At 38.2% G+C, this 19,457-nt stretch overlaps 1 long non-coding RNA gene across 1 annotated transcript in view; it reads left to right on the top strand.

The window, feature by feature from the left end:
- LOC140243700 (uncharacterized) overlaps window positions 1-19,457 on the top strand; it is a 77,246-nt gene that overhangs the window by 42,889 nt on the left and 14,900 nt on the right. Inside the window, exon 2 of the long non-coding RNA XR_011902243.1 lies at window positions 9,457-9,773. This is a non-coding gene — a long non-coding RNA (uncharacterized lncRNA). The remainder of the gene's footprint in view (window positions 1-9,456; window positions 9,774-19,457) is intronic.

The raw sequence follows: 19,457 nt of genomic DNA, 5'->3' as shown, positions 1-19,457 counted from the left end.
AACATATCAATCAGACACTCAGAATGAGAACTTGCAGAGAATCGCCCAGGCCACAAAGACTATGTGAAAAGGAAGCCAGTCCACTCAAACGGACTGGACTGGTTATTGTAAGGGCAAGCGAGATTCTCATCAGATGAACTGGCAGGAATTACCTAGCCATGAAAAGAAAGTTCATCACACAATGGAAAACAATGAACACAATCTGGGGCAGCGATATATTGCTCGAGTCTGAATTCGTGAAAATTCTTGGTATCCTTTCCAAAAAAGGAAAGTGACCAGGTACGGGCATGACATAGTTTTTCTCTCATGCCCATACCCATTATTTAGCTTTCTTTAAAATGACATGAGTTGAAAATAAGGAGGGCTATGATTGGCTTGAGAACAAATAAACAGTAAACAAGCCTTGACTCTTTTGACATGTAGCTGACAGATTTCACAGCGGACAAAAAGAGAAAGAGAGAGCGAGAAAGTGAGAAAGAGAGAGAGAGAGAGAGAGAGAGAGAGATAAAAGACAAACCAACCAACAAACAAGGAGTGACACTCGTGCCTTAATCGTTTTGGTTGAATTAATGGCTTTCTCAAATCTAAAAACTAAAAATGGCAATTGATATGTCAAGGAGTCGAAGTGCATTAAGAGATAACACGAGATCATCGTTACTAATTCCTCGAACAGTTTCGAGGCAGACAAGAGCGTATTAAGATAGTTCGCTTGTAATTTAGGACGATTCTATTACGTTCGTTTCTAAAGCCATTCATTCGTCTCTGTAGGTAACCATTCGTTCGATCTTCATTATGCCTTTTGTGAAGGAGACTTCGAGAACGGCCAAATATGAGAATAAGAGAAGGATATGAATTGTGTAAATAGGATGGTTTATGTTCGGCCATTTCGCGGTGTTGTTTGTGAGTATGTTTGTTTGTTTTCTCTTTTGCCATCTGTTTAATGTGTAGTTGCATACCCTTTGGGTCCGTTATCTTAACCATTGATAGAGACTAAAGCTTGCCTAAAGCAAGTGAACTTGTATTAAACTTATAAATAGTAGGCAAATGTGCTGCACACGTGATTTAGAGTACAGAAGTTCTGCTTCTGCGCTTGCAGTTGAGCGTTGGGCCTAAAATTGATCGATACGTCCAGGACCTATATGTAACGCTTTAATGCATGTTAACTTATGTTGGTTAATATCTATAATACATTAAATATCTATCATAATGTGTCGTATACTATAAAATGAGTTTTCTATCATTTTTCTTCAGATTACTTGGATACGCACAAAGAAAAAAAATCAATATGAAACTGAGTGAAGCATGATAATGCAATGCCAAATTGATATTACCATAATATTGCATTGACTTTGTGCCCTGAAAAAAAATCCATACAGATTTCTTTATGCGTTCTAGTCGCCAATGTCTACGCAAGACATGTCCAGCGAGCCAAGACTCCACTATTGCCCCAAAATTGTGTTTTGCACATGCGCGAGACAGCTGTTTCCGTAGTCCAACCCGGGGGAGCCGAGGCGCCTTGTGAACATAACGTGCACGAACGTAAATGCACGCAAACGGCTGCCTGTATATGAATTGTAATATGGGGAAATAATTTTGTTATATTAAAGCAATACAGATATAAATGCCCTAGTTTAATTTCTAAGAATACAGAGTAGGGAGGATGATAAAGTCTACATATTGGTTTCTCCTTGAAATGATAACCTTGTTCCTAATCGATTTCGCCCCATAGTTGTAAAAAGTAGACTATGCCGGTATTTTTAGTAAAGCTAGCGGGAATTTCTTCTCTAATCTATTTATCAACATATTTCCAGAAGTCACTTAATAGTTTAATGTGTTTTTAATAGGTGCGCGAGGACACACTCCCTTTTATTCGACGTACATTATAACTTGAATTACTTTGGGTGATGTTATGTAATAATGACCTCGCTGATTATGGCTGCTAAGATAAAAGCTATTCTACGAAGTTTTTTTTTTTTTTAGTTTATGTTACTTTAAGTATTTATTAGGTGTGCTGATCGCATTTTCTTTTGGTTGTTGTTGCTTTATGTTGCTTCATTTTGTCTTTCTTGTATTAAGTATTTTCAACAATTTTGTTCTTTACAAAGCGCTTAAGGCGCCAGGGTAATGAAGTAGGTGTCCTTTAACTTCGGTCAAAAGTGGCTTGTTTCCCAGACAAGGGAAAGGAGTATGAAAGTAATGGATGCCTCTTTATACTGAAAGGCGACATAGCCCTGGTACAATGATGAATCCACTGGACACCAGAATCACGGCCAGCCTATTAAAACCCGTCCAAGATAGTTACCCATCTTAGGCGAGACTTAGATATTATCCTTATTCATACATCTTTAGAAAGGAGTGCAGCGTCAAAGCCAGGGGTGTGAGTCATTGTAGCCAAAATTTGTTTGGCTTGGGAGTAAATCGTGTGATTTCTTTCTCTTTCTTTTTTCCGTACATGTCTGATACGCTCTCGCACAGAAGGGCTCCCCTTTTCATCGAAACACCAAAATATCCTACAGAAAACGTGTTGTTAGTCATGCATGACGTATTATCCCTACCTCCATGATCAAACCCCCACTCGTATACGAAGAAGAGCTGATGACGATGACCATGACGACGGGGAGAGAGGCATCTCCTGATTTACAACCCTTAAAGGAATGGTATGGTTTTGGTTGAGATGGGGATTCATCTTTTAGCTTTTTGCGAGATGAGAAAAAAAAAACCCACTTATGAAATAATATGTGTGTGTATGAAAGAATGTTTGTAAAATGGCTGAGATATCCAAAAACAAAGTAAAACAAAGCGATCCTATTATTAAAGGTGCGACCCATATCTTATTAGCTAGGATCGCCTTGTTTTGGACATCTCAACCATTTCAAAACCGATTTTCATCAAATAAGCTTTGAATTCTTCTTAGAATTATATGCTCCTTCATATTTCATCAGAGATGTTTCATTATCTAACGAAGAAAGTCTGAAACCTGAAACCCCATCTCAAGCAAAACTATATCATCCCTTTAACTAACAAATGTTTGCTATGAGTGAAATCATGACATATAGGACACACAGAGCAACATAGCATCTCCTCCACTCGGCCCACCCATCTCCCTCCTCTCCCACCCCCTAGAAAAAGAGACTTTGACAGAAAGTAGCACTGCCAGTGGAGCGCTGCGGTAGTAGGACCTTCCCAATGACTCAGGAGTCATGTGTTTACTTCGCCTAACGAGCGCTGCGGTGCGTTTTCTGCTGAACTGTTTACCCAAAAGTAGATGAAGGTTAATTGATAAATGATCAATGGAACCAAAAACCGTCATATACACTACTCTGTCCCCGGATCGCAGCACGAAGCGTGTTAGCAGTTGGTATGACGTCTGATGGACGGGGCTCTCTAGGCGGGAAGGAAATTAACACGAGGCAGCGAGGGATCAGATTTAAGAAGCTATCAAGTACTCTGATTTGTTCTTAAATCGGAAGCTCTCACTTCCGTTTCACTTTTTCTTCAACGTCAAAGATGGATAGTCTTCCTTCTATCTCTTCCCTCTCCTTCCCCCATCTCTCTTTCTCTCTCTCTCTGTATTGTCTTAATAGATACATTATTCAAATCAGCATTAAATGATGATATACGCTTATATCAACGATTTTTTTTATGGTGTTACTTCTCGCTACATCATCAACAATAACCAGAAAGTCACCCTTCTAGTTTTAGATTCTCTATATCCATGGCAATGGTAAACAACTTATTATCCATTCTATCAATATTGACACGTGTGTATTTATCGGGGGTGTGGTTGTAGGAAAATAATTGCGTGCTATAATGTGAGGTGGATGTTGATGTAAATTTGGTGATAGTGATTGCTTCTTCTCCCTCCCCCTTCTCTCCCTCTCTCTCTCTTTCCATCTCTCTATAGGAATACAGAAAGCTGTTGTTACATAATCAAAAAGCTTGAAGAGATGTCAGTCTGAAGAAAAGAGGAATCATAGAATGATTATGTACAAACTGAGAGAAATCAAGTCATCCATTCCTCTGGCGTTGTATTGCGATGATAGCAACAGACTTTAGGGGTATAAAGGAAGGGGGTTGAGTGATCGTGATGAGTGCTGGTGAGGGTGTGTGTGCTAAACAAGCGCGCTGCACGATGTGCCTGTTTTTTATAGCTATATGCCTGAGTATGTTTGTTGAATGGATTTATGTTGAATAGACTCATGATAATGGAGTGTGATTAAAAAATAAAATCTGATGCTAGGAACATAATGTGGCTAATATCAGGAATCGAGTAATCATCATAATTTGATACGATGCGCCCTTTTATTCTGGCTTTGGAAAAAGAAAATATATGTGCACGATTAAATTTGTTCCGACAGGGGATTCCATATGTCCGGCCTGTCTGGTCCGTGGTGTCGTTCAGGGGGGCATTTCATGAAGGAACTTGCCGGATAAAATATCTGACAAGTCAATTATATCCGACAAGTTTTGAGAAATTCTTTAGTCTGATTGGCTGATTTCTCTGAACTTGTCGGATATAATTGACTTGTCGGACATTTTATCCGACAAGTTCCTTCATGATTAATGCCCCCCAGATCTAGAGGCGAAGAGCAGCTTCGGCTTGATCACTGCGATGGCGTGGGGCGTACGAGTGTATATTGCAATTTGAGGTGAATGTTTTTTTAAAGAAATGTAATAATTTGTTGATGTACTTAAACACAAAACTAATAATAGTGATATAATTTCATTCATTTCATTTTATTTCATTTCCGACGAAAGTATACAATACTTGCATATAAACAAAGTTAAGTACAATTTTACTTATACATATCCAAAGGAGATTTAAATGCACGTCATTTGTTTACAATGAGACAATAAACATACTTTAGATGAAGAAATGCATGGACAAAATGTAACTGAATCATAACAAAGAAAAGTCAGATATGGAGGGGACTGCTAAAAAGCAGTAGTGATACATGTAATGGTAGGTGTGAAGATTTAGCATTTCCTTCCCTTATTTCCGCTATTTACTCTTTGTTTTGGATTTTAAATGGTTTTTATCTCTTCCAGTGTAGTATTATCCCCGCTGAGAGAACACAGTGTCCCACAGTGTGTTCCCAGTGTGTTCAGATAGTCGGCTATGTGAAAACGCTCTAATTCACAGTGTGAAGATGACTTCACACTGTGGTGCGGTTTTTCACGGAGTGTTCACATAGTTATGTTTTGTTTCACAATGTGAATTGATGTTTAACAGTGCGCTTACAATGTTAGAACGCTCGAATTTAAAACAGTGTGAAGAAATCTCACACTGTGTTCACAATTTGTTCACACTGTGTTTCACACTGTGGGACACTGTGTTCTTTCCAGCAGGGACAACAGGCAGCGCATTACTCTTATAGTCGATCTTGTAGTCTTCCTTCCACAATAATATGAAGAAAAACAAATTTATTCTGTTTTTTCTGCTTCCATATTTATTTTTGTCCATACCCCTCCCCCCCCCCCCCAAAAAAAAAAAAAAAAAACGTTTCTTATATCTTGGGGTTTTTTGTCCGAGAATACTTATCGTTTCCGACTTGTCAATTAACGCCTTAGTTCTCTCTTTGTGAACTGATTTTGCCTTGCAGCCAAATATTCTACCAATTACTATGGAACATTGATTGTTAGTTGTGTCTTTAATAATAAGGGGGTTCCTGTAGGATTTCGTTGTGAGTGAAAGAAGTACGAATTGACAAAAAAAAAAGGACATGTGGAAAATACAGCAGGTTATTAATGTGGAGAAATTAGATTGCGTATGGATGATTTTTGGTTAATGATAGTGCTCACCTGCTCACCAAATTGCTCACGGAGGAACTTCAATGCATAATGGTTTTGACAGGAATGAAATATAAAGTTTACTTGGAGATATTGCAGTAACAAACACCAACTTTAGATGGAATCCCACGTCCGTGATCAATATGCATCATGCTCGCATTGCAATGTCAGGGTGTTACTGACGACATTCGCCAATAAGCGAATTATTGTGCTGATATTGAATTCATTACAGGGGCTCTGATAACCTCATCGAGTCACAATATACCTCATAAACGGTCTGTCCTCGAGGGCTCGCAGCGGTCACAAACGCCGAAACACCCTTTGAGGAAGCATCTGAGGGGTGCTTCTGTTTGTGCCGTATCTCTCTCCCATTCATAGAAAGGAGAGTAAATTACTTAACTCTGATTATCTTAATGAAACCGCGGCGGACATTACCGCGAGTATATGACGCTGTTTGCTATCAACCAAAAGAATGAGTAGGTCTGTCTTTCCGCTCGCCCGCAATCAACTTTGTCCGCATCCCCCACCTCTATCTCTATCTATCTATCTGCCCCCACTCCACCCCACAAACATGACAAACTGAACTCGACACAATGAACTCCGAAGGGATGTAGTCATGGGTCTTCGTGACAGCCTCTTTTGTCGGGAACACACGTAAACACGAAAGTGAGCAGTCGGGGAATTTTTAATGTTTTTTTTTTTTCCAGTAAGAGAAATCTACTAGTATATCCACAGCCAAGTACAGTGGGCGAACGTGAATACGCAAATACAAGGGGAATATATGGAGACACTGCCGTCCAAGAATATGTTGGGTGAATTGTTTTTTAAGATCCTCCCACTATTTTTCCTTCCCTTTCTCACTCTCTTTCTTGTCTTATCATTGTTTCTTCCCGGTGTATCGGTTCCTACGCACAACTTTCCGTCATAGTAAGGATGGCTGGAAAAGATCAGTCCATCATTCAGTTCATTCTGGCCGTGTAGAATATGGGGTGAATAATGGATAGGATCAACTTCACCCTTATAAAGACTTTTAACTGTCAGTGAAATTTCACTCGTGTGCTCACTGGAGAAGCGGAATGATTCTCAGGGATCGGGGGATTAGGAAACACTCGGCAAAGGGCTTTGCACTTGAGGTCATCAACATTTATCTTTCATAGGCAAGTGTCTTCCTTCTATCTCTACCAGTCTATGCATATTCCACTGCATCTTACAACTACTTATCGAAATGATAAAGGTCGTGGTTGGCAAACTTGTGATGTATTTTCTACATGTTCTCGTTTTGTGGATCATAATCACACAAGCTGCGAGTATTATATAGCAACGATATTTCTCCTGTGGAAACTAACTCTTTGCTAATCTTTTGCTATCTTCCCGAGGAGATTTCAGTAATCATAGAAGGCATATTTGCAGGTAGACCATTCTGGAGATTTTCTTTTAATGAGAGTGGCGTTCGGAATTTCAGTTAGTGACTCCAACGTCGAGAAAATTAGGGTTACCGCTGGAGATTTTACCGAGACCCAAATTAAAACTTACATCGGAATTTTAGAGGTAGGGGACACAAATTACACATTTATCGTGACTAGGTCCATTGTTATTTATCTCTATTTATCTATTTCCCTTTCTCTTTCTATCTTTTTTTCCACACATATTTATTTTCACAGAGACAGATAAAATAGAAACAAGTGCGGGGGCGAAGGGTTCACGCCTTTTGCACTATGTCAGCAGCCTTTCATTCTGGAATAATATAAAACGTAATAGTAGTCTTTTGTTATCACTGCTTGTACGTACGAGAGAAAGAATATTTCGGCTTTACTCGATGAAATGTGCAATGCTGCGAGAAGAAGAGAAAACAAAACTCTCTTCTTTTTCTCTCTTTTTTGTATTTCCTTCCATTTTCACTTATTTCATTTGTTACACTCTTTGTTGCATGGTCGCTTCCTGACTTTGCTTCCCGTTCGAGTGTTTGTTTAAAACTTTGTTATGTATTCTGTTTTATGTCTTGTTCCACTGTGTATTTCTCAGCCTTCTTCAATATATTTTTCTCGCCTCTTATTTGATTTTGTTTCATTTTTTTTTAAACTTGATTCCTTTCTGCTTGGGGTCAACGACAGTAATCTCAGTTTACAAGGTCATCCGGTGCATTGATTTTATGCATAGATAGGAACAGCAGTTACTGGCGTCAGTTTAGAATTCATTCATGTTTTGAGCAAGCAAAATCTGACAAACAAATCGGTTATACTTAAACCTTGTCTTGAATGTATCCTGATAGAAAATCTTTTTCCAATTTGAAATGGTTTGTAATGAAGGAGTTGAACAATGGGTTTACTCATCCGTGTTCCGAGTAAATCTGCATGTACGGTGACTTTTGGTGATCTTTCCTATCTTCTGAAAAATTTAAAAACTATCTTTATTTCATGGGGTCAGAAAGGTTGATTCGTGTAACTGCGATAGTCGTATAGTAGTAGCAGCAGTTGCAGCAATCCCAGTAATAGTTGAATACTGAAAGTAATGCTAACATTAATAATGTTTCTACTGCTATTACTAGATCTGCAATACAACAATTAGTAATAATTGTGACAACAATATCAAAAACATATGACGTTACAATAACAGAAGTTTTACAGCGTGCTAACTCCACTTGCGAAGATGTTTGATTTGTAGAAAAAAAAAATATTGGTAAGAGCACAGTTTGCAGTATACTATTAACATGATTAAGGACACACAAAAAGGAGTTCATATCTATACAAAGATAATATTGGATAAGCATTATTTGATTGTATTCAATGACTGATCAAAGTGATTAGTAGTACTTCGATTCTATAAAATGTCTTAATGCTAATTGCTGGGAAATTTCCAAAGACCAAGAATAGTCCTGTTGTGTTGTAAGTGATGACTTTCTTGTGTTTTGGCGCTCCTTTCACGTATTGTGAATGACGAAATCTGGTTGTTCGCATCCAAGCGAAATAGGGTTAGGTTGTTATGGCAACGAGATGACGTGGCTTCACTTGGTCATGAGTTACATGTCAGATGTAACTTGTGAAACTGCTGCTTTCAAATTCACATCAGGCAGAACAGAGAAGTTAGATTATACTGTCTTGACAGTGATCAATCATTTTGTTTTTATATTTCACTCTTTCACTATCTGGTTCATAACAAAGCATATATGCCTATAGCGAACATCAATGTGATTCCCCACAAAAATCTCTAAATTTGCATATCAAAACATTTTATTCTGTAAATGATTTATTGTAAATACGCTCTAAAGAAATCTAAAATAGTAAAATCCGTACTGTAACTTGAATAGTGAAATTGTTGTCTTTAACTAACTTGCTTGATATCGCTTGTTCTTTTTCACCAACTTTAATGCTCTTTTACTTTGAATAAGTAATGAGGTATACTGTACTTTGTTTGTTACCGATGTATTTTTGTGTGTAAATAAATCTAATTTCATTCAATTTTCACTTCCATTTAATTTCATTCTATTTCAATTCATTCTATTTCATTTCTTTTCGTTTTGCCACATATAGCTTTGAGACAATCACTGTTCATTCTTATCAATGCCATAACAATGGCAAGGATGAACTTTTCGTATGAGTTCAAGTTTACATGACAGTGCTGTATACTCGCTGACAATGTTCTCTTTTGTGTCCTATGTATCTTTTTCAGACGGATATTTCACGTAGTTTTCAAGACCAGACAGAGAAAGAAAAAAACACAGCGAGAACGAAACACAATATCCGGTTCTGCAGCAGCTTCTTCCTTCCAGCAACGCGAGACAGCTGAACGCTCCCTCCAATTTATCCATCATGAAATCTGGATCAGTACTGCTCCTCACTTTGGCAACGGCGTGCCTGGTCTTACTATTACAGAGTACGGGTGCGCATGCGCGGGCTTTCGACATGGAACTTCTGGACGAGAGGGAAACGGAAGGAGGTTACGAAAAAAGGGACACATCACTCCGAAACACTCTTAAATCATTAATGGTAAGACAAATTTTCCCATTAACGCTCTTACAATTATTCGGGATGTCGAAGGTTACTTGTGATGTATTGTAGGAAGGACGCCTTTTAGAGCTTTTTCTTGTTCTTTTTTTCTTTCAAGATGAAAACGTCCCACAATCAACTCATGCCTTTTGTGACCTCTTCACATCCTGTTCTTCTTTTCTTTTATTTGAGTCAACACCTCATCGCTTTTCTTCATCTCTCCCTCTCTCTCCCTCAGTGTTTCTACACACTGTCTGTCCACGAAAGTTATTCAACAACGGAGTAGTTGAAAAAAAGCCCTGAAAATGCCACTTCAAAATGTTATTCCTTACAAGTATACAAAAACTTAAACAAACAAACAAACAAACAAACAAACCAGTAGTGTAGTGGTTCATCTCACCAGATTTATTCAATCACGTTTTGTTGAAGTATCTTTCAAGAGAATAAAGAATTAAGGGAGTGGCCCCAGGAGGGGCATTGGGAGGGTTTTTAGGAGATATTTATCTTCCTCGTGGTCAGATATAGAGACATGAGTTCGATGACGGGCGGCGGGGGGGGGGGGGGGGAGGAGGAGAGACCAAACCAGCGTTGATCAGATGTCAACATTATGCGCTGCTCGATCGCCATGGCGGATTCGCGCCCGGCGAACTGGAAGTTATGGGGGGCTTCGCGCCCAGGAAACGGCACATTACAAAATGTGCACGGCACCACGATTCCGGCTTCGATCACCGACTGCCTGCGCGCCCCCGTAAACATGAGGGTGCTAAAGTGCAGTGTGAGTGGACGGGTCGCCCGAGAGTGAAGTATAAAGCCAATGCCCCCAGAAGGTGTGTAACAAAGAGGGATGAAAAGGTTAAGAGAAGAGGTCGGGAACGGATCGGGGGCGGGGGGCGGGGGGGGGGGGGGAGGGGGAAGGGGTGTGAATGGAGGAAAGGAATAGGAATTATGTTATGTATTATGTTGAATAAATGGTGGAATATGTGGGGGGGGGGCAAACAGTGCTTGGAGGAAGAGGGAGAGGTTAATATCTAAGGAAGATTAAGGAGTATTAAACAAACGTAATTCATTATTTCTTTAAATGCATTATCGGTCTCCTTGATTAGTCTCACGACACACAAACACGCACATGAACACGCACACACACAAACACACACACACACACACACACACACACAAATATACATACATACATACAAACAAACACACCCACACACCAACCACTCAAGGACTCCCAACAAGTTCCTCATCTTCCCATGTATGCAGGCAGCTTCGGACTTAGACGCAGATACAGCCACACAGCCACATATAGACACATACATCCACGAACAATGCACATAATCAAATGTTAACAACATGAGCAAACGTTGCGAAATGCTCCTTACCATGTAGATATGAGCATATTCTATTACATAATAGTGTAGCAACTACAACCAGGCATTTACCCTATTCCCTGAAAGTCGGGGGAGGAAAGAATTAAAAAAGAATGAAACCTCTGTGAAATGAGGTAAAAAGGAAGCCATAGTCCTGATCCTCGAAAAAAAAAAAATCAAACTTCAACAGCTTGATTGTACTTTTTGATGCTATGTAACATCTGCAGTGCAGTTGAACAATAGAAACACAAGTGAATCCTGACGCTAGCATCAATGAAACGTGTCGTTGTTATCGGGTTTTCTTTTTTCTTTTTTTGTGAACGCAGACAAAGGCTAGAGTAAAATCTTTCATCATTAAATCAGATCTACAAGAGATGGTTAATATATTCATCTGTCTATCTAAATAATATATATAATATACCCAATTTGCTGTCACAAAGTTGAATAATTGCAAACGCAAAATTGTGCAAATTATATAGGAAAACCTCCTTGCTTGGCAAGTCTTCCATTAACTTGTAAAAATTTTCTTCAGATAAATTGCTTTTTTTTTTCTTTGTTTTCATGGAATCAGTGAGAATGAATTACATCCTTCTCGTCTGGTTGTGGTGAAGCTAAGATAACCTTGTAAATAATGACATTAAAGAGGTAGCCAGTTGCACTTTTGTTTGTTTGTTTGTTTGTATTTCCATCCGAGAAGATGGCTGGATAGCCCATATTCAGCTATGCTAAACTGGTCTTCCATGGAGTCCAGATGGATGTGAGGTGGGACCACTTCACCGGGTTAAACACCCTGCTCTTTGCGATGAATGAATGAAGCGGGATCTTTTACGTGCATGAGCTGTAACTCTCTCATACACAGGGCCTCCATTTTATATCCTATCAGAGGGACAGAGTGTTTTGCCTCTTGCTAGAGGGGACGGTATGTTTACACACAACATTGCTCAGTCCAGACTTGGGTTCGAACCCGGGCCGCGTGATCGTGAGGCAGACGCGCTATCGACTGAGCCAACTCACCGCTCACTTTCTTACTGATTTGTTCTCTTTTGTCTTCACACCAATGTGAACCTAGTGAACCAATGACATCATCATCTTATCTAATTTGCATAATGTTGTTGCGATCGATATCATTAATCAATGAAAACATGTACAAATGGTAAAATTCCATGACTTTGTTATTTATTTCGGATATGATTACATGTCCAACGATTTTCTTTGTTGCTATAACTCTGTCAATGTCTGTTCATCAAAATCTACTTCAATGTAAAGTGGATTTCCACTTTAAGCATTGCCTCAATGTTCACTCACAGATCGTTTGCATGACGCCGATTCCTATACCTCGTTGTCTGATAGTGTTAAACGCGGCGGTGCGGCCTTGTTTGATATGCGATGTTTAGGTGCAAAGACTCGACGTTGGATGGGGGCCACATGAAATAAAATAATTCAATAGGAGGCTAAATCAAATTAGTGAAAGAAGAGTCAGTCCATGCCAAACGGGAGGAAGGGGAAACAAAAGAGAGATGGAGACGGTACAGGGGCTATTTACCTCAAGGTACAGGACGAAGTGCGTCAGAACTTGTCCATTGTACACGTACGATATGATTTGATAATGCACGCCAAGAAGTTCTTCTCAACATATGACGCCTGCATATGTTGCCGTCTGTGTTTCTTTCCATTTTTTTTCATCTCTCTCTTCCCTACCCCATTTAGTACATTCATATTTTCAGTGTGTTTGTTTAAGTGTGTGAAAACTCCCACGCGAGCCACAATCAACATACTTTGGTATTCTTCAGTGATTTCCTCAAATATCAATCATTATAGTTACTATTATCTTTATAATCTCCAATTTTTAGTATGTTTAGTTCTCCTGTTTTCCTTTCAATTTACTCTTTTCTGTATTGCATTCCCTGACTGAGCCTTGAACACTGCTCATCAGTGATATTGATCATATACAATTTTGATTATGTTGTCACAAATCCTTAGCTACAGGATCTCTTCTCTTACATTGTCATTAACTTAGAAGTTGTGAATTACTATTAATTCTTATAAAAAATTACTTCTTTTGGAGGGCATTGGACTTGCCTGCTTAATCTTTGAAAATAACATTTCCCTTTGTTTGCGTTACATCGTAAAAACCTTCAAACTATATCATTTTTTAACCTTGTTTGTTAAAAGGTCACGAGACGGCTATTATGGTATCAACATTGGAAGGTGTGGGCTTGCATTTATTCATACAATTTTCTAGCTGTGTTTATATGCGGTCGTTATATAAATCAATATACTGTAAGTCGAAATAAAATAACACTTTGAACAAGGTAAGTAAGCTTTTGTGGGAGTTTTTTTTTTATCAACAGGAAAAAAGTTTTATGAAGAAGAATGAATTTCTGATGGCATACGTTTTGGTGCTGATTTTGCTTATCCAACGCATTGAGGAAGACGAATGCAAATCAAACTCCACATTCATCGTGTTCCTGTTTAAGTAAAGGGGGTGAGCTGATGTAATACCACATGACCGCAATGAAGGTGGTTGAATCACACGTACAGGAACCCATCTTTGAAAGGAGCCGGAGAAAGAAACTCGGCAAGCTAAACACCCACGGCCGTGAGAGAAGAAGGAGAAATAAACAGACCCGCCAGAGATAAAGGGCAGGAAAACATTTCATTTACACTGAGCGTGAAAATCGTGTCAAATCGAAGTTTCCCTTCAAACACGGCCATTATTTGAAGGCTAAAAACAGCCCCACAATTGACTTCACTCAATACTGCTCGAATCTATAAGTTTTGGCTGTCCACTTCCAGAGCAAACTACACAATGATTATCTTAGTAAACGTAAAGGGACAACAACGTCAGTCTTCCCCTTGTTTATGTTATACATCTCTTCAACCACTTTTCATCGCAAATTCTCTCTCCTTCTCTTCCCTTTCTCCCCTCCCCTCTCTTCCTTTCTCTCTCTTTTAATCTCTTTCTCTCTTTCTCTTTCCTGCTTTCCATCTAACCCTTAGTATTCCTTGCAGTCGTTGTTCCTCATATTGATTTCGGGATGTATCGATGAGTGGTATCGTTACTGGGGAGAAAAATGACGCAAACAAATTGTGCAGCGACAGGAAAGCTGAGATTGAAAGCAAAGAGAGATGCAAGGGCAATGTTTCGCGCTGAATTTCTCCTTCAATGTATCTCCTTTCGCTCTCTCCATTCCATTTGACTGTGACGTCAGCAGTCAAAGCGATTGTGTTCATTTACAATTAGGAGATTGTTCCTACGGAGGCCATACACCCTCGTGCACGTCGAATGAATAATATTTATCCGTGGTTGATGTATCCCTCTATTCACGAGAGCAATGCTCGATTTAGTCAATTCTCGGCAGACCGTTCATCATCTAACAGTCTCCGGAATCTGTGAGGCTGTGATTGGTAAATAAATAGAACAATGCTGGCAATGAAGCGATCTACCTTATAACAGGAACATGTCTGGGGTACGTTTCCATTCGTCTCATATTAATTTGCGAAAGCGAACCGGACGTTCTCTCGACTCTAGTCACCCGAGATTCCACTCTGCCAGTATCAGATATGTCATGCCGTGATACTTCTCTGAGAGGCCGCTCTATTTAAAAGTATACAGTTCATGAGCTATATGCTCGAGTTCGTACACGTGGACGCGCAAACGAACACAGAGACACACGCACACACCTGCTGACAGCAAAAAAATATGGTAGCATTCCATGATTACGCAAGCACTTACTGACTGTTTACCAATCGTTTTGGAATCACTAAATCCACATAGTATGTTTGGATGAAAAACATGATTCCTTTTAAATTTCACATCCAATCCCAGGGTATATACCATTTTTACTTTACGTCAGCACCTGCGATTCAGGCCAAATAGATTTAACCCCTTGAGCCCTTTAAGCCACACTCTGTCAAGTGTGTGGGTTACTTTGATAATTTCGTTCTCATAAACTCCATTATTCATTGCTTCTCAACAGTGTCTCAAGGTATAGACTTAAAATTCTACAAATTAAGAATACAAAACAACAAGACGAATCCCCCCCCCCAAAAAAAAAAAAATAGAGGCGCTCAGTTTTGTGTCAGCTCTGAAGCACTGGAAGTTAAGCAACGGACATAGTACTACTATTTTCTCTCTTCAGGGGAAGATATTGTTCGTTTTTTTTTTTATAACTGTAGTGTTGGTACAATGCTCCACACTAAAACAGTTTATCCCTTGCAGTGCCTGTGGACATAATTGAGTACTTGAATACAAGAACAGCGCAAGTCCAAATTTGGCTATCAGCTATATGGAGATCCCTTCAATTGGGAAGTTATGCAAATCTATATAGATAATCATTGACGGTTTCACATTACAAATGCTAGACACAACACTCCAAGAAGGGAAAAATAACAAAGTAGTTATTATATCACTTGCTGGTTTTTTTTTTCTTAATTTCTTCGAAATTTCCTCTACTGGATTTGGTTTTTCTTACATTCAGGTATCCAATTGCTTACTTGCAAGTTATCCATTGCACACCGTTCGTTCAATATTCAAAACCTATAGTGCATTTGAAAATTTGTCGTTGACACTTAAAATCCCTAAAATACAAAGAATACTGAGCTCAGTTAATTGGACTTAATGTATCAGTGTCATATCTTCTTCTCAGTCACGGCAAGTTATGATTCAACGAGCTTATATCAGTTTGTGTCTGCAATCCTCGTTGTTGTTGTTTTTTTTTTTTTCTTGAATGTTATAATCCCTCTAATCCCTCTATTGACACGTAAGGCAAATCATAATCCACATCATGGCGTCATTACTTCAGATTGGTCTCCTCTCAGAGTTTGGATCTCCATTTTCTCAACTGCATCACGCAGTTCTACCAGGAGTCCTTAGATCTTTGATGGCTAGGTTGGCATGGTACTGAGTATATCTTGTGTCAATTGAAATACTTGCGTCATTCAAACTACTTGCCGTTTCGAAACATTGGATATTACAACTGAAGTTTCCTTTGTTACTCATGTTGGAGGTTCGCGATCTTGAAAAATATAATCCATTATTATAAGATATCATACGGGAGTAATACAATTAAACAGAAGAGGTTTCATGGTGCCTTTTTTTTTTTTTTTGTTACTGCTCTTCATTCGGTCAGAAATCATCAGTTTCGTGAAGTAATCAAAAAACGTTACTCACAGGGAATGAAAGGTATCGTTGATTGCCTTCTACGCTATCTGGTGCTCTACAACGCTTTCTCATTTGTTTTGAGTGCCCTTACAAAACGGAGGTGGAATGCTACGAATGTTATATAGAATACAATAACACTTGATTTTGGGCTTGTCTAGAACTCGGCTGCAAAATATTGTGTTGTATGAATTATCTGTTACTATATCTTTATTCGAGTCTGGATTTCGTAATACCACATTTATGCAGCTCTACGAAAAACGTTCCCCTCAAACGAGCATGATTATCAATGCTATACCATCGGCTCCCTTCGTTGGAATGTACAGGAATTACACATGATATGGATATATTATATTATATTATATTATATTATATTATATTATATTATATTATATTATATTATATTATATTATATTATATTATGTTATATTATATTATATATTATTATATTATGTTATGTTATATTGTATTATATTATATTATATTATATTATATTATATTATATTATATTATATCATATTATATTATATCATATCATATTCACACCAACACACGTTTCTAAATGATTTTCCCTCGTATTGGACAAGAAGGAGAAGGAAAAAATACCAACAATATCTAATACAAACTCGCAGTTATTTGCTCATTGTACCCTTCATTGATTTTATGATGCCATTATGGAAACACGATACATTGTACTTTCGTCAGTATTCATGGGGCTATGAGTTACTGATATTTCAGATTGGTTATTAGAATTCTCGGGCCTTTTTTTTTTCTTTTTTTTTGCAATGAGAACATAAAATGACATTCACGTATTATCATGGATGTACTCGCACGTATCGTAATTGTAATTTATGTAAGTGCTTTAAAATGTTCTTTTTTTATAACCCGGCCACACCTTCCCCTAGCATTATCTCATTTACATCTGTTTTTCTTCCAAAGTCATACATTTTGACCTCACTGTTTTCGTCTATGTCTGCAAGAATTTGATCATGCCAGATAATTTTTTTTTTTTTTTTTGGGGGGGGGGGAGGAGATCTATCTTGACAGCGAGAGCTAGGGATTTTCCCCTAGTTTTTACACAATCAAATAGAATGTCGGGCAGCAGACCCTCTTTTTCTGCGAGGAGATTTGTCACAGGGTGATCTACTTTGGAACATTACCGTTGTGATCGAGGAAGTTTTTTTTTTTCTTCTTCTTCTTTAGTTTGTTAATTGGAGAGAGTGAACATAGTGAGTTGATTGATCCATGATTGATCCTAGCAGCAGGTTGCCTCTTAACCACTGAAACGGTACGAATTTCCGGTTGATTCGAATTCTGCAAAAATTGAAGCAGATGTTGAAGGCCAAATGCCATGGAGTGGAATACCCCCTCCCCATCACCTTTCTATACAGAATACTTGCGTAAGCGTTTGAATGTCAAGACAATGAATGATAACATCATGTGTAATTGGTTGGAGATACCTCCTTCCCGCACAATCCTGAATACTATTTAGAATCAGCGATTTTTTTTTTCTTAGTAGAAACTAAAAACTTACCTTTTTATTGCACAATAATGATAATAATGTTGTAATACAAGGGATCTCCACCTTTAAAACTTAAAGTATACTTGCGTAAGCGTTTGAATGTCAAGCTAAGGAAATATGATAACATTACGTGTATTCGGTTGGAGATCCCCCTCCGCCACAATCCTGAGAACTAATTTATAGCATCATTTTTTTTTTCTTACCGGAAACTACAAACTCGCCTTTTGATTGCACGATAATGATGATAATGTTGTACTGTGTGATATCTCAGTAATTCAAATTTTCAGTAGATTTTAATCCACTGTTCTTTTTTAAGCTGTCATTTCTTAGCTGTCAGTACCGTCCTTGTTGTAAAATTATCATTACGCCATGAGAAAATATGCAGCACAGAGATCAATGACTGTGTGTGCTTCGACTAACACGGCATTGTTGTTCATAGACAGTGGATGCTTGGTAACCATTCGCTAGAACCCTAATCACACCGGCTCCATGCTATGAAAGGTTTGTTTTTGGTGGGGGTCGTCGGAAATAGTGACAATGCTTGATCAATAGCGCCATTGCTATTATAAGCAATCACTACTATGAATGGGAGAACGAGAATAACAATTTTATGACGTACAGAAAAAGGCCAACAAACTCACAAAATCTCTGAGTGCATGCTATTGGAATTATTAAAATGAAATGAGCTTTGCGAACTCTTCGTGCCTAAGTTACGATATTGTGGCTGATTTGATTTGATCATTCGAACAATATTCATACCGTCAAAATAGAGTAATATGATTATTGCCAATACTTTTTATTCTCTAATGGGCCATTAAAGGCCAGTGATGTAAATAGGAACTGTTATATTTTTATTATAATATTGCATACGATAAAAGTACACATTATGCATTGAGAGGATAATATTTCACTACAGTGTGATTGCAACAGAAATCATCTAGATGAGTCAAATAACTTAAAGATGTACACTTTCGGGAAGACAATTAGTAATGTTCTTTTCATATCCATTATCCGTGTCATATGCGGGCAGTATAATTTGGAGAGGATTTCCACAGGATGTAAAAAAAGACGAACACCCGTAACGCTTTTTCTGAAATCATTACGAGCGTGCCTCCTATCAAATAATGTATAAATGATCCCCTATTTATGAAAACCTGTAAATAATGTACATATAACATTGCTTCATCTGTGAATAATTATTGTAAATACGTTATTAATTACAATCTGTATCACTGAAAGGACTGGCCTCGACTAGCGTGCACGCTGTTGCCGGTTCTTTTTTTTTTTTTTTTTACCAAAACTGTACCTTAACTATTGACTGTTTTGACTATATTCATTCATTCATTCATTCATTCATTCATTCATTCATTCATTCATTCATTCATTCATTCATTCATTCATTTTCACTTCCAATCAATATACATAGGTAATACAAGCGTCAAATGATAACATATCTTGTAACATCTTGTTTCATAAAGGACTTGGTGGAAATTAAAATTGAGGGGCTGCTAAAAAGCGAACTTGTATAGTGCAGTCCCCTCACTTACGTTACATTTCTACAATCACGACAATACATTAATACATAGCTTACAAAACTACAATACATGTACCGTATCATTTCATTTCATTTC

The sequence above is a fragment of the Diadema setosum genome, chromosome 20 (assembly GCF_964275005.1).
Source record: "Diadema setosum chromosome 20, eeDiaSeto1, whole genome shotgun sequence".
Taxonomy (NCBI): Eukaryota; Metazoa; Echinodermata; class Echinoidea; order Diadematoida; family Diadematidae; genus Diadema; species Diadema setosum.
Note: the sequence above shows the minus strand (reverse complement) of the source record. Positions and strands in the feature narration are given on the sequence as shown.